Source organism: Heteronotia binoei, chromosome 2 (assembly GCF_032191835.1).
Source record: "Heteronotia binoei isolate CCM8104 ecotype False Entrance Well chromosome 2, APGP_CSIRO_Hbin_v1, whole genome shotgun sequence".
Classification (NCBI taxonomy): Eukaryota; Metazoa; Chordata; class Lepidosauria; order Squamata; family Gekkonidae; genus Heteronotia; species Heteronotia binoei.
The window spans coordinates 80,570,401-80,587,503 of NC_083224.1; positions in this window are offsets into that span (position 1 = coordinate 80,570,401).

The following is a 17,103-nucleotide window of genomic DNA, read 5'->3' on the forward strand; positions in this document are numbered from 1 at the left end:
ACAGCTGCTCTGCCGGCTCAGACCAGTGGTTGTCCAGCTAGTCCAGCAGCACCTTTAAGACCAACAAAGCTTTATTCAGGATGTAAGCTTTCAATCTTTCATCCTTTTATCTGATTAAGTGCGCTTTTAGCACACAAAATCCTGATCAGGATGTAAGCTTTCATGTGCTAAAAGCAGGTGCACTGAGGAGCACATGGCAACTGTGCTGGCCACCCTCTTCCCTTCCTTTCCCTCCGGTACCAGTGGGTATGGGCACTGGCTACATTTCTTCTGATTTTTAAAATGGGGGGGGGGGGTGCAAGTAGATCAGTTCCCTTGGAGAAAATGGATGCTTTGGAGGGTGGACTCTATGGCATTGTAGAGGCCCCTGTCGTCTTCAGGTTCCATCCCCAAATCTCCAGGAGTTTTTCAACCTGGAGCTGGCAACTCTACCCCCACCAGTCACCAGGGAGGACCTGGCAACCCTACTCGTAAAGCAGGAATGAGCAGTACCATATTTTATGTTAGAGTCTGAACTTTTAAAGTGTTTTTAAACCCACTAAAACTGAAACTTCTTTGAATATTAATTTCCCATTTAGAGTAATGCTATATTTTTGTAATCATAACTGTTACATAAGTTTAATAACTCAACTAGTCATAAAAAAGCCTTGATCTCATTGGCTTCCATCCATTGAACTAGCCTTGCACCCATATTGATAAGCTGCAGAGACATCAACAGAGTATAGATCAAGGCAAATTAGAAGATAAGTTGCCATAGCTTTTGGTTCTGACAGGTGCTAGCTGTGCAAGATGCTAAAAAAACAACTGTGCCCTTCAGACACTGATATATGGTTTCTAAATTACCTCTGCTAATCAATAAAAGTCAGTCAAGCCTGTTCATTCCACCTTGCTCTGTATCTGCCAGTTCTAAAGTGAAATGTTGGGAAGCGCAAGAAGCTAACTGCCAAGAGAGCTTGCCATTTCTCTGATGACAGGGCTGCTTTGGCAAGAGATGTAGCACTCATAGCTTGCTTTGTCATAAGTCAGTGGTCCAGGATGGACAGAACTTGCACATACCTTTTCTCCAATCTCAGTATGACCAATCACAGGAAGGATGCCCCTCCAAACACAATGAAACTACTTTAAGAATCACAAGATACACTTAGACTCTTAGAGGTTCCCCGCCCCACTAGGGTCTGTTCTCCTTTTTACTTCTTGATTTGTATGAGCAGCACTAATTGACTTTTGAGGTCTGGTGCCTCACTTATTTTGTACTAGAGAACTAGTGTTGAAACAATGGTTAGACTAGGAGTGGAAAGACTTAGGTTCAAAGCCCTGCTTTTCCAGTGAGTTTACTGGGTAAACTTTGGCCAGCCACTCTGTCTCTCTCCGAAACTTTCCTCACAAAGTAGTTGTGAGGATAAAATAAAGGGAGTCCTGACATGCACAAAGTCCTAATTCTCTATGAAATGTAACAAGCTGGGGATCTGCAAAGGGTTCTGTCCTATATGCTTGGCCATATGACAGGGGCAAAGACTTAATTACTATCTTCTCTGATGTGCCTTGAGGGACAGGAAGGGTTTGTTCAATTGCTCATCTGGACTGCAAGAATGAGAGCCAAATCCACATTGAAATGGATGTAACAGAAGAATATGGTATGTAAGGCATGCAGTTTACTATCTAAGTTCTTATTATAGGAGCAGAAGAATTTATAGTCTATTTGTCTGGGAGATAGGATGGTATGCAACTCTCCTAAAATAATTGCATCTTGTATCAACAGAATAAATAAGGTGCCACTTGTCTCTAGATTTTCTACAGCAACTTCAACTCTCTGCTTTTCTCATTAAAGCCTTATCTCACTTAAGAGAAAATAGCAGCCTTGGATTCAGTAGCTGATCAAATGTCATCCTAGAACCAAACAGAATACGCAGATCCCTTAAAAGGCTAACAGCAGAAGAAAAACATGGTAGTCAGATTGCCATTTTTCTTCTTCCTAGAAAACTAAACATTGATGCCATTTTTTATTTTATGAAATAATATGCATTTTTGCAATACAGAATCAATCAGCAATTCAACAGAATAAAAGCTAACTCACAATATCTTAGACAAGAAGGCTAAATAACTTTACATTTAGCAAAAATGACATAATGCAATAGCTCATTCATATACACCTCAGAATTTCCTCTTTAGCACTCTCTTCCAGCTTAATTAAATTCCAGTATATATTAAGACTTTGACAGCCATGTATTAAAGCTATCTTGAGCCTTTCCTCTTCCATCCCAAATCTGTTTCATAGATGTTATCAGGGCTTTTTTAATAGCAAGAACCCAGTTCTGGCTGGCTTGGTGTCAGGGTGTGTGGCTTAATATGCAAATGAGTTCCTGCTGGGCTTTTTCTTTAAAAAAAAAAGCACTGGATGTTATAAATTTACACAATACACAAGGTTCTATGAACCAGACTAATTCCGGTTTCAGTTATCTGGGGGAAGTTCCAGTAGGGTGGTTTTGGGGTTACATGGCAGTTTTTCCTTTATAATGTCCTTTAATATTTTGAATACGTTCTGTTGAATACATTTTCTTTTGCTACAGAACTTTGCTACCATATGTGAAAAAGTGAACCCACTTTACTACTACACCTCCATTCATTTTTGGAGGAGACCTTTTCTATGTTTGCAGTTCTGTCTAGGCTAGGGTTTAGGGCCATCAATACATGATTTTTAATATGTATTTACTTATGTTCAGAGAACACCTCATAATGTCCCTGGGCAAATTAAGCCATTCCTCCTTTGGGATGTTAACAAATCTTTTCCCCATATGGCGTTATAGACCAGAGGGGCCTCATATACTTTTACCAGTAATCTGTACATAATTTTAAAAAGTTTCTTTTTTTCCAGTATTTTAAGGAGGTTTTCAAAATCCTTTAATGCACAGAATATGTCTATTTGTGACCATATATGAAGCTCCTAATTTGAATATTGTACCCTGAAAGACAGAACTCTATAGCATTCTCCATTCTTAGCCCTACTTCTATCCAAAGTCTGGACATTCCCTAGTCAAAAGCAGCATCCATACACCAGCAACCATACTACTACTACTACTACCAATAATAATAATAATAATAATAATAAACTTTTATTTATACCCCACCCTCCCCGCCTAGGCAGGCTCAGGGCGGCTAACAAGACATGGTAAAACCATGATACAGATAAACAATAGATAATATAATTAATAATTTAAACAATAAAACCAATAAAACAGTATCACATTAAAATACAGTCGAATGGCGTATAAGATGGCTCGGTATTACTGATCTTATCAGGAGTTCTGTCTTAAAAAGCTAGCTGGAAGAGGGCAGTTTTGCAGGCCCTAAGGAACTGGTTAAGATCCCGTAGGGCCCGCACCTCTTCCGGCAATTGATTCCACCATTGGGGGGCCTTTGTAGAGAACACCTGTTCTCTGGTAGCTTTTAATTTAGTTTCTTTTGGCCCAGGGATTTCAAGAAGATTTTTTGAACTTGATTGCAGTGCTCTCTGGGGAACATATACTGAATGCTTTAACTCCAGGTATGACTGGCATTTCTCCCAGGCTTATACTAGGTCCCCCAATACCCTAACAAAAATTTTTATCTTTCCATATCCAGATCTAAATTAGTGTATTGAAACCCAGTACTCTCAATTGGCCAAACAGTTTGTTTTGTCCTTTCTGAACCAATAAGAAATTGAGGCCAACTTAGAGGCATAGTAATACTTTTTTATGTTAGGAGCCACCATTTTGCTAGAGGTTGTATTCTCATGGAACATGAAGATAGTCTGACTTGATCCATTAAATCCAGTATTATGTATAATGGGCTGAATCTCACCTGTTTATTCTACTGGTACCAACATGTTACTCTGGCATAAAGGGGCTCTCTACCATTACAAGCTCATCTGCCAGCTCTTATGTTAGCTGAATGCTAAGTGAACCAAACAAATGTGCCAAAATGAAATACTGGCAGGCTTCAGCTTTCTGATTGGCAGTAGCTCTCCAAATGCCTTAAGCAAACATCTTTCCTAGCCTTGCTACCCAAAATCTTTAACCTGAAGATGCCAGGTATTGAAATTGGAATCACTGCACTATACTCCTCCCATGGGTGGTCTTTACTGCCATATTAATTGTTCTCTAATTGTTGTTTATTTAATACTGGCCTCCATCTGAAAAGGAATACGGTACAAATACTCATGTTCTAATTCTTTTGTATAAGATGTCACTGCAAAGTACTACCTAATTCACTGGCAGTGGACCTAGTGATGGCTATCACTAAGTGGATTAGACAGATTCCTAGAGGATAGGTCCTTCAATGGCTACTAGCCATAGTAACTAAAGGAAACCTACATATACAATGAAAGTAAGCCACTGAATGCCAGTGTTATAAGGCAACATCAGGGGAAACACGTGGCCTCTGTGCCCTGTTGCTGGCCCCTCAGAATAATTGGTTGGTTGATGCATCCTGCTGGACTAGATGGACCAATGGTCTCATCCAGCAGGGCTTGTTATGTTCTTCATAATAAGCAAAGGAGACAGTAATTGTTCCCCATCTTCTGAAATAATTGAAAATGTGTAGAACAGATTAACTATGGACCAGTCTCAGACACTGAATGTCCTATTTATTTGTGCACATGCCATAAGCCACACACACTGTTCCTAAAAAGGATATACAGAACTAGGCATCAAAATTCATTTGTAAATTTTATTGCCCCAGAAAGGGAGATGCTACAAACATTATAAGGAAAGGTGGTTGTCAACATGTCATTTGTAATAGTCCCTAATTCCTTGGCCAGTTGCAGCATTTACAGGTTTCAAAGACCAGGACAGCGGCACAAGATATGGGGTACATGATACCTCCAGCACAAATGTGGAATTTATTGGGATCCTCTTCATGCCACCAACTTCACTTGCACAAAATTCTGTGCCATCTTGAGGAGTGCTGACTGGAGCATTTGGATCTGGAGTGGTAGGTGTTATAGTAATTTCTGAGTCACCACAGACAAAGTAAAATTGTTTCTCAACAAAATGTATATATGTTTTCTTTTCTGATGGAGATGCAAATGTCTTAATACTAGTCTGTCTGAACACAGACTGATACTGCAGATTGCAACCCTGATACCGTTTGTTTAATTTCGGGGTAATTCCTTAAAAATCTTTTCAGCAATGTACTAGTCCAAAAAGACTGATTTCTCAAAAGCAATGAGTCAGGTTTAGATTTACCTTGAGAATTCAAGACCCACTCTTTTTAATTAGTAGAATACTGGACGGTCCATTTTTTTTCTGAAGTTCCTGGTACAATGTCCCATGTAGATCATCTGGTCACCAGTTTTGACTCTCCTATCCAATAAAGAAATACTTCCTATAGATGTCCAGTATTTTATGGTTGAGGTTCTAAGAAATTGGATCTCATGTTCTTAGACTTACTTGATAGATTTTAGTGTTGGATATTTCTCTGTATGTAAATGAAATTTGTTTTCTCTTTCTCTTGCAATCCATACTTGTACACTATAGTTATGGTGTTGTTTGTACCTATTCTATTTTTTTAATAATTTTTTTAAAAGACCCTCTCTTTGTCACAGCTGTAAAGTGATTTTATTTGGAACTTTATTATTTTGTGAAGTAGAAAGTCTGTGAGTGGAGCAATCAACACCCCTTTAAGAGATCTCTGCTAGTTGAGTCTGCTCCAATTGAATTTTCCATTGAGTAATTTAAAACTGCCTCTGGCCCTGATTACTTTTCTAATCCTCTCTTATTTAGGTCCCCAATAGCTTCATCTTCAGTTTTGCTGTGTGTAAAAATCAGTCTTTTAATATACGGAAATGAAGCTAAACTAGCAACTAAGTTAATACCGTTTATTCTATAACAGCAGCAGCAGCCTTAGCCTCTTCCTTGCTCCACTTAACCAAGAAAACCATGTAAAAGATTTTTTTCCCTGAAAAGAAGACTTCTGCGAGCTTGGCTTCTCCAGTGGGGACACAGACTGAAAGCCAGAGGCTTGCCCTTTGGCTCACTCCAGAGGCTTGTGCCTCCAGGCCTGCCCTTGGCTTTTAGAGTCCTGCCTGGGAGAAGGAAACAGATGACTAAGTGGCAAGTTCCTTCCACACAGCGGAGTTCCTTCAAGCTGTTTGCTTGTAAACTTCTCTCTACTACTCTTTTGTAGTTGTGGTTTTTTCACTATTCAGTGGTAATGCAATAGTGCCAGTTCTACTGTGCCAGTTCGCAGCTTTAACGCCTTTTGATCCCTTCCCCCCATTCCTTTCCCACTATTACTCTCTCTTCAATCCAGTTTAGGTATATGGCAGGTGAAGCCAGTCACAATTTACCACCTGTCTAGTTTGCCTTTAATAGTTTCTCCTGACCCCGTTCCAAACATTGGGTGCCCTCCTTCCCAGAAATGTCCTGTTCTGTATGTTCTCCAGACAGAACACCCCAGTTCTCTTTACTATCCACCCCTCACCCAGCTACCACACAGGGTCACTGGAGTCAGGGAAATGGATACTTTCCCTTATTTGCTGATACCATGTTGTTAATTAAAGTCACTGGTCACAACCTTCAAGATTGGTGTGTGTGTGTGTGGTATTTCCCCCAAAACATTAGATATACAGTCAATAGGGTTTAAACAAATATTTCTTTAAAAGTTAATTTTTATTTACAGCTTCAACAACATGGGACATCAGCAGAACATAATGCCCTAGAGTCCTCCATCCAAACGAGCCATTTTCTACAGAGAAACTATATCTCTGTAGGTTGGAAATCAGTTATACTCCCAGGAGATCACCAGGTCCCACCTGGAGATTGGTAATCCTATCTGCAGATGAATAGAGATCAGTAATCCTATCTGCAAATGAATAGAGAGAAAAACTTACTTTGTTCAGAGATTACTTTGTTAGAAGACTGTCAGATACATGAATGGTTGTTTGCTTTAAAAATTTGCCTCATAATTTCATAAGAAATCCTCGAGTTTCACTTGAAAACAAAAAAGTATATATACAGTGGCTGTTCTGCTAGGACCAGGCTGTTCTGCTAGGACCATGCATTCACTGAAGAAACACTGCTGTTAAAACCCAAAAATTATATGTGAAATAGTTTTGGATTATAATACCTAGTTGTTTAATAGGCGACAGCTAGCCAGCTTTCATTTTTGCTTAGAAGCTGAATACTAAGTTGATGCATTCTGCTGCTAAAGGGCCAAACCAGAGCTTTCTTTCTGTGGGAACTGGTGGAACAGAGTTCTGAAATCTCTTTGTGGAAACAAAATTCTCAAAAAATGTTTAAAAGGTAATGAGGGGCACCCTGTTTTTCCTTCATGTCCCTCTTGAGAGTTCTGGTACCTCTTTTTCCAGAAAAAAAGCCCTGGGCCAAAGTATGAATTTCATGTAATTGCATGCAGCTTTCCCAAAAGCTATTCTTAAAACAAAGTATTTAGACCTGTGATGATGGAACAGAAATAATAATAATATGAAGAAGATAATTGGATTGATATCCTGCCCTCTACTCTGAAACTCAGATTAGCTCACAATCTCCTTTATCTTCTTCCCCCACAACAAACACCCTGTGAGGTAGGTGGGGCTGAGAGAGTTTTCACAGAAGCCACCATTTTCAAGGACAACTCTGAGAGCTATGGCTGACCCAAGGCCATTCCAGCAGCTCCAAATGGAGGAGTGGGGAATCAAACCTGGTTCTCCCAGATAAGATAAGCATAGTTAACCACTACACCAAACTGGCTCTGGAAAACACAAGAGTAGAAGCAACAGAATTAAGGAAGCTATTACAGACTGGCAATAGAAAGGGCAAAATCTTGGGAGCATAACATGTCTAGGAGATGTTAAACAGTATGTAACCAATGAAACTACCTTGACAGAGAAACGACTGTTTTAAGAGCAGAATATATTTCCCTAAAGCTATCAGATATGCACAAATGGGGACCCACAAGGAACTTGCAGGGAGGGGGCAACATAAGAACATAAGAGAAGCCATGCTGGATCAGGCCAACAGCCCATCAAGTCCAACACTCTGTGTCACACAGTGGCAAAAATGTTATATACACACATACACTGATGGACCTGTGCTCCATATTTTTATCTAAACCCCTCTTGAAGGTGGCTATACTTGTGGCCGCCACCACCTCCTGTGGCAGTGAATTCCACATGTTAATCACCCTTTGGGTGAAGAAGTACTTCCTTTTATCCGTTTTAACCTGTCTGCTCAGCAATTTCATCGAATGCCCACGAGTTCTTGTATTGTGAGAAAGGGAGAAAAGTACTTCTTTCTCTACTTTCTCCATCCCATGCATTATCTTGTAAACCTCTATCATGTCACCCCGCAGTCGACGTTTCTCCAAGCTAAAGAGTCCCAAGCGTTTCAACCTTTCTTCATAGGGAAAGTGCTCCAGCCCTTTAATCATTCTAGTTGCCCTTCTCTGCACCTTCTCTAATGCTATAATATCCTTTTTGAGGTGCGGCGACCAGAACTGCACACAGTACTCCAAATGAGACCGCACCATCGATTTATACAGGGGCATTATGATACTGGCTGATTTGTTTTCAATTCCCTTCCTAATAATTCCCAGCATGGCGTTGGCCTTTTTTATTGCAAACGCACACTGTCTTGACATTTTCAGTGAGTTATCTACCACGACCCCAAGATCTCTCTCTTGGTCAGTCTCTGCCAGTTCACACCCCATCAACTTGTATTGGTAGCTGGGATTCTTGGCCCCAATGTGCATTACTTTGCACTTGGCCACATTGAACCGCATCTGCCACGTTGACGCCCACTCACCCAGCCTCAACAGATCCCTTTGGAGTTCCTCACAATCCTCTCTGGTTCTCACCACCCTGAACAATTTAGTGTCATCCGCAAACTTGGCCACTTCACTGCTCACTCCCAACTCTAAATCATTTATGAACAAGTTAAAGAGCATGGGACCCAGTACCGAGCCCTGCGGCACCCCACTGCTTACCGTCCTCCACTGCAAAGACTGCCCATTTATACTCACTCTCTGCTTCCTATTACTCAGCCAGTTTTTGATCCACAAGAGGACCTGTCCTTTTACTCCATGACTCTCAAGCTTTCTAAGGAGCCTTTGATGAGGAACTTTATCAAAAGCTTTCTGGAAGTCAAGGTAAACAACATCTATCGGGTCTCCTTTGTCCACATGTTTGTTCACCCCCTCAAAGAAATGCAACAGGTTAGTGAGGCAAGATCTTCCCCTACAGAACCCATGCTGAGTCTTCCTCAATAACCCGTGTTCATCAATGTGCCTACTCATTCTGTCCTTGATAATGGTTTCTACCAACTTTCCCGCTATTGAAGTCAGACTGACTGGCCTGTAATTTCCCGGATCTCCTCGGGAGCCCTTTTTAAAGATGGGGGTGACATTTGCTACCTTCCAGCCCTCAGGAACGGAGGCAGATTTCAATGAAAGATTACAGATTTTTGTTAGAAGATCCACAGGTTCAACTTTGAGTTCTTTCAGAACTCTCGGATGTATGCCATCCGGACCCGGTGACTTATTAGTTTTTAATTTGTCTATCAGTTGTAGGACCTCCTCATTTGTCACCTCAATCTGACTCAGGTCTTTCAACACCCCTTCCAAAATTAGTGGTTCTGGGGTGGGCAAAAAGTTCTCGTCTTCTACAGTGAAGACGGAGGCAAAAAATTCATTTAGCTTCTCAGCCATTTCCCTATCCTCCTTCAGTAATCCTTTTACCCCATGGTCATCCAAGGGCCCCACTGCCTCCCTGGCTGGTTTCCTACTTCTAATATAGGCAAGTTCCTTGTGGGAACTCTCCTGCTACATCTATGTCTCTCACTCTTTCTCCATCCTGCTACCCTTTCTCTTACACTCTCCCCCATACCTGTCACTCTCATTGCTCCTTACCCCATCACCCTCTTTTTCTTTTTCTGCCTTCTACCCCAGTCACACACTCTCTCTCTCTCTACCCCACCCCCACCCCAACACTCTCTCTTATGTCTGCCTCCATGGCTCACCTACAGCAGCTCTGGGCAGGCCAGCTGAGGCTTCCCTCCCCACCCTCATACCTGAGCCCATTCCGGGGAGGGCAGAATATCAATTCAAATAATAAACAAATAAATTGGTGGCTCAGCTGGAGCTGTGCCAGTCAGGCCAGCCAAGTCTTTTCCCCCTCCCCATCACTGGTCTCGGTGGCTCGCCTGGAGTTACTCCAAGCCCGCCAAGGCTTCTCTCTCCTCCCCATCATTCTCAGCAGCTTGCCCAGAGCTGCTCCAGGTATGTCCGCTGAGGCCTCCCCCACCCCAAGATTTGGGCAGCTTGCTTAGCGTGGTTCCAGGTGGCTAGGCCCAGCAGCAGCCCACTGCTATAGCAGCAACCACCACCACTTTCAAAGGTAAGTGCACTGTCTGTCTATCAACAGACAATGCTTTTTTTATTTGGGAGAAAACCCCTCTAATGATTTTTTTTTAATTATTTTCAGATTTTTCTGTTTTAGATATCTGAAGAAAGGGGGCATACTTGAATAGTAGCATATAGATATCCATTCAGATTTGCAACTTCCAATGTTTTTAAAAGCTCAAATATTAGAAATGGATCTAGCCAATCACACAGCACTATAATAACTGCTAAGAAAAACATTATCTTGTCCAAATCCAGAATGAAAGTAAACAGATGATAAAATATTCTTTGAGTCAGAAATGTGTTTTTTGTAGATTTGATCTGTAAGCATCGAACAAGGGAGCAGGCAATGTATACTCCAGTAAGTCATCAATAGGACTGTACATTCCAGCAAAACATCCATATTTCTCCAGCTGCTTACCTTAAAGTAGGTCCAGAAGCCAGATTCATGGATGCAAATTCCAGAAGAGCTAACACCAGAGGCAGCGGCACCTACTGATGTGTTGTTGGCAGAAAACCTGAAGGAACACCCGTAAAGTGGGAAATCCCATAGGTTTCCTAGCAGGAACACTGTTTTCTCTCCAGTAATTAAGGACTTCCTGGGTATGCAGAATGATGTTGATTAACCACATGGACCCTTACTTAAAATCCTCTCATCTGATATGGACTGAGCATGCTCCAAGAGACACCAAGGCCCCAATCGGATGTTGTGTTTTACAAGCATTGACTGCATTTTTAAACCAAAGGTATTTATACCAGAGAATGTCATCCAGACATTTCACCCTCCACCTGCCTCAGCTCCATGGTTGAGTTTTCACACTTCCCATGCTGTAACTGCAGAGTGCATGTTCAGACACCATGTTTTAAAGAATTTGTGCATATGAACATATGAAGCTGCCTTATACTGAATCAGACCTTCGGTCCATCGAAGTCAGTATTGTCTTCTCAGACTGGCAGCGGCTCTCCAGGGTCTCAAGCTGAGGTTTTCATACCTATTTGCCTGGACCCCTTTTTGGAGACGCCAGGGATTGAACCTGGGACCTTCTGCTTCCCAATCAGATGCTCTACCACTGAGCCACCACCGCTCTTTCCCCACTGAATGCACATGTGTACAGCTTGAGCTTGCAATGTAAAGATCAGACATCAGGAAATGTGCAGTGAGACTACTTGGATCAGCTGCCACCGGACTGCTGCCACCAGCTGCTGGAATGGCCTTGGGACAGCCATAGCTCTCGTAGGAGTTGTCCTTGAAAGGGCAGCTGCTGTAAGAGTTCTCTCAGCCCCACCTACCTCACAGGGTGTCTGTTGTGAGGGAGGGGGAAGGTAAAGGAGATTGTGACCACTCTGAGATTCAGAGTACAGAACAGGATATAAATCCAATATCATCATCTTCTTCTTTCGCCAGTGTCAGCAAAGTCAGGGGTGAAGACAAGTCACCTACAAGCGAGGAACATGATACAGATGTGGTTGTCTGGATGCACCTATAAAATCCAGTAGGGAGAAGTAATGACATCTGAGCTAGTAGCTCGCTGATCATGGCCCAAGAATGTATAAATAAATACAAAGTGTATTTATTCAGACATAAAAATAATTTATTCTATATTGGATCAAGATAAAATTTGAAGACAATACAAGATTAGAGGTAGTGGCATGCATGAAACAGGCATATAGAAGAATTCTTTAGCTATTAATAAAATAAAATTTATTGAGATATTTTATGTAGATTTTCTTTTTGTAACTAATATTTGTAATCTGTTTATGATAACTGGAAAATAGTTAAAAACCTCTTTGCTGGTGGTTAAGTTGTTAACTAAGATTAACTGAACGAGCAAGATAAAATATGCTGAACATTTTTGGTGCATGAATTAAGAAGTATTGACAAGAGATTGTGCAAAGCTATATGAAGGAATTCCAGTTTTGATGGCTTCCAGTTGCATGTACGGTTCAGTTTGATTGGCAACAAATTCACTTAGCAACAGACCAATGTTAAACAAATCTCAGTCTGAGGCTCTCATAGACTGAAATAAACTCAGTTCACAACCATAACTCTACCTTTCCTCTATAGCCCACTGAGGCTCAAGGTGGATGAGATTCTGGGAGATCAGTGATTGAATCCTTCCAGTATTTTTAAAAATGCTAATAGATCTGTATGGGTGTCTGATTCAGATCAGGATCGCAGGGAGGGGTTTAACATTTCCTCCCCCACTGTCACTTATCCAATCAACCCTGTATCCACCCCAAACAGTGTTATCCCTAAAAAGAAAGGGAAGGAGGACAGGAGAACTGTGGAGCAGCACTTTCACTTGAATCAGTGTTTTAGATTTGTTGTTGTTGTTTGTTTTAAAAAATAGGGCTTTTCTGAACGCTCAACTTACTCCTGATATTCCTGGCAGTCAATTCACAAACATTTGAACCAGTCTGGCCAGTTCTTCCGCACACTTGCCTACCCTTCACATTTCCACAGTTCTGCATTGAGTTTATTTTCTTCTGCATGTGCTTTAAATAATCAGGATTTCAAATAAAGGTTTTATTGGTGGTGTCACAGCACCTTCCTTTATTTTTGATATATAAAAATAATGGTTGCATTTGTTAAAATCAGCACTGAAATATTGTAATATATACTATTGTAATGATAGGTTAGAAGGTTCTCCTAATTCCCAGCTTTCATTTTTAAAAAATCTCTAGTTCTTTTCCCCATGGAGATAAAAGGGGAAAGGGCATACTTCCACAAGAGAAGACACCAGGACTTACAGTATTTTTTGCACCATAAGACTCACTTTTCCGCCCCAAAAAAGTGGAGGGAAAAGTGTGTGCGTCTTAAGGAGTGAATACTGCAAAAAATTCACACAAATGCCTCTAAATTCACACAAACGGCTCTAAAAACTAGGTGCGTCTTATGCTCAGGTGCGTCTTATGGAGCGAAAAATACGGTACATTTTTTTAATAAAAGCTGGGAATTCAGAGAATCAGTTAAACCTGAATTTTTTTGTGTGTATATACATTCTTATGATATACTAATATAAAAAACTAAAATGAAACCAGTTGTCTTCGGGGTGTAAGGGAGAAGAGGGAATGGTTTGACAGTGACAACAGTCCAGTCACCGAAAAGTAGTCTGGAGGTGAGTGGGAGTAACAAAGAAAACTGACAGAAACATTATGCCCAAGGAAAAAGGTGACTCAAAATTGAAGTAAAAGTGGTCTCAAAAGAACTGGGGAGGGGGGGAGAGAATGGGAACCCCCTCCCTCCACACACACAAAAACTAAACGTACAAAAATGCATGCAGAAATCAGGGGATAATCCAAAGCAGTATGGGAGCATAACTGATGAAAAACCCCATGCAAAAAAGCCTTGTGACACTTTAAAGACTAAGAGGTTTTTTGTAGCCAAAAGGAGTTTCCTCTTTTTTTTTTTTGCTGCAATAGAGTTGGTAGCAATTGTCCCCATCTTGAGCGCCAGTAAAAACTACACACTGGGAAAGTCAGCTCTCTCCCCTCTTTCCCAAAACTTGCAAACAAAACCATCCTTTCATGAGAAACCAACTAGATGGTTACATAAGAGCAGGAGAATAGTTTAATCAGTCTGCTGGTACTCTCTATCTTACATGGTCAAGGCCTCAAGTACTCAAAATAATTAACCTTCACATAGAAAGTAAACCTTAGAAATGTGGGAAGCTTCCCATGGAAAAGAATGCCCTAAGCACCACCTTGCCAAACTCTGGGATTACTCCTTCTGCTGCTGAGAAAGGAAGACATGCAGTTGCCTGTGAATAGGAGTGCAACTTCCTGCTATGGGCTTTCAAATAAAATCTGCCTTTGCCAATTCTTTCATTCTTCCAACACATCAACTTAAAATTCAATTGTTTTTATCATTTGTATTGAAGAATGCCACAGCAAATTATTATTCAATGTCTGTTTTAATGTTAGAAAGTGCTTTAATTTTTTTTCTAATTAAGAATGTGAGTATAAATATGTTAAGAAAATTCTACCACTGTCAGTAAAACCTGCTATGACTATATAAGGTAGTGTCTATGTGTCCATTGTGTATTTTTACAGTGCTGTCCAGAAAATGTATTTCTTGAATAGATTGGTTGCTGAATTACTAATTATTATGAAACCTGGAACAAACACCTCCCCGGGACTGAACAGGGATATTGATTTCTTATCTCATTACATATGCTAAACCCATCTTCCACTATATTTTAATGTATTGTTTTTTTCTAATGGCAAACTAGAATGATGTTTATAATGTATGTTACATGTTTAAAATTAATTAGGTAGATAGGAATACCTCTGGGGAAAAGATGTTCTCAGTTTAACCCAGACTTGCAAGCAAATAGAGCTATTATCAGGCTACAATTATTGCTTTATGACATTCTTACTATCATTCTCCCATTCTAACATTTACTGTTTTATTGGTTTCCCACACAAATATTATCCAGGCCAAATGTTCTTTCAGTTTTTTAATTTCACTATTTTGCCACTGGATTCTAACTTTGTACTTTGTACATTCTTAACCACTGCCCACCAGCCAGGCCCGTAGCTACAGAGGGGCCTGGGAGGAGCCAAGCCCATCCTTTCAACCCCCCCCCCTTCCAACTATATGGTCCCTTCATTGGAGGGCCCCCAATCTGTCCCCTTTGCTCACCGCCACTCTGAACAAGTAGTAGCATTGCTGCTGGTCTTTTTGCTTTTTTTCTCTCCCCTTTCCTAACACAGCATGCAGAGCAAAGGGGGGAGGGAGAGTCAAGAGGTCTCTGTCTCTCTGAGAGATGGGCACTTAAGAAAGGGATGGGGGAAGCACAGCTGCTGTACCTGCCCAGGCAAAGGGAGGTTAGTTTGTGGAACTCGAGGCAGCTTACAGTGCCGAGAGCCCTGGGCTGCCAAACCAGGTGCCCCCTGGCCCCCAAAACAACAAGTCCTGCTGTGGGACCCATCAAACATGAAATTCTGGCTATGGCCCTGCCACCAGCTATATGTAGCTCTGCTCACTGTATGCCATTCCATTGTCTGATGAAGTATGCAAGCACACAAAAGTTTACAGTCTGAATACAACTTTGTCTTAAAGGTGCTACTGGACTCCTACTTTGTTCTATTGCTTCAGAACAACAAGGCTACCCACCTGGATCTATCTACAAGAAAATTATGTTAAGTCTTTAAGGCAGGGGTGTTGAACTCATTGGTTAGGAGGGCCAAATCTGACATAAATGTGATTTTGTTGAGCTGGACCACCACGGAAAAACATAAAATGGCTGAACATTGCAAGCTTTGCAAGCTTGCACAACCTCTCTGAAACAGAACCTGCCTTCCCTTCCAGCTGGGGCTCTGGAAGCCAGTGCACTGACAAGAGGTGGGGTGTCTGGAATCAGCTGGAAAGCACAGGCACCACTCCAGTCACAGAGCACAGATTCTGTTCTCAGGAGCTGTCATTCCACTCTGTCATTCCAGTCCCAGAATGCTTCTGCTGCTCTCAGGGGCTGTCATCCTACTCTGCACCCTGTAATTCCAGTGCCAGAGCACAGATTGTATTGCTAGGGACTAGAATGCTAAGGTCATTCCAGTCCCAGAATGCTTCTGCTACTCTCAGGGGCTGTCATTCTACTCTGTGACCTCTCATCCCAGCCCCAGACCACTCAGTCTATTCCCAGAAGTGGTCATTCCACTCTGCAACCTGTCATTCCAGTCCCAGAGCAGAGCTCTACGGGACAGGCAGACACACAAACACACAATGCAGCCAAAAAGAAACAATGAATCCCAAATACAGTTTGCAAGCCCAACCAAGCTATCTGAAGCAAATACCTGCCTTCCCCTGCAGCCGGCAGCCCCTGAGACACACTTCAGGCAAAGAACAAGCAAAAATACAAACATGCAAAAATCTAATGAAGCTGCAAAGAAGTGTGTGGGGGGTGGTATTTGGAATTGGCTGGAAAGCATGGGTACCATGCTCATTGCCTCCAGCCACATGCAGCAAGGGGCAAGAAGACAGTACATGGAAGAGGGGCAGCTAGGCAGGCAGGTGGCCTGTGCCTGATGCCAAAAGATTGGGGGAGGGGCACATGCCCGAGTCTCCCTAAAAAAATGCTCCCAAGAAGCCAGTTAACAAATAAACACAGGAGGGAGGTGTACACTTGGTGGGCAGGAGAGAGACTTCTCTCCCTCTTGCTCATGGCATCACTCACCCATCCACGGGGAAGAGCCCTGTGGCTCTGTGCCTACTTGCTCCCCCACCCAATGCCAAACAACTTTAGTCGCCCTGCACTGATTGGAGTAGCTGATTTTTATATTGCCTGCTTGTTCTAAACAACAAGTCTGCATTTGATTTCTTTACTGTGTTAAATTTTAAGTTACTGCATGACCTGCTTTAAGCTAAACTACAAATGAAATAAAAAGGAGAAAACTATTAAAAAGTAAAGTGTTTCCTTCCATTGCTTGCATCAATACTTCAATAGGAGCAAACTGTCTATTCATCAGTGAATACCATGTAATTCAATGGGGATTATTCCCAGGGAAGTATCTTTAGGACTGCAGCCTTGGGACATTAGAAACACTGGCTATAAGAACCCAGCTACAGAAGGAGGCACATATATTTTAAAGCCAAGAGACTAATATGCCACAGGGAATAAAAAATATTTTTCTAACATATTGGTGTGATCCTTCAGGTTTGGTAGTATTTCCAAGCATGGCTTTACAGGACAGACACACACACTGCAGTCGGAATAAAACAATCCCAAA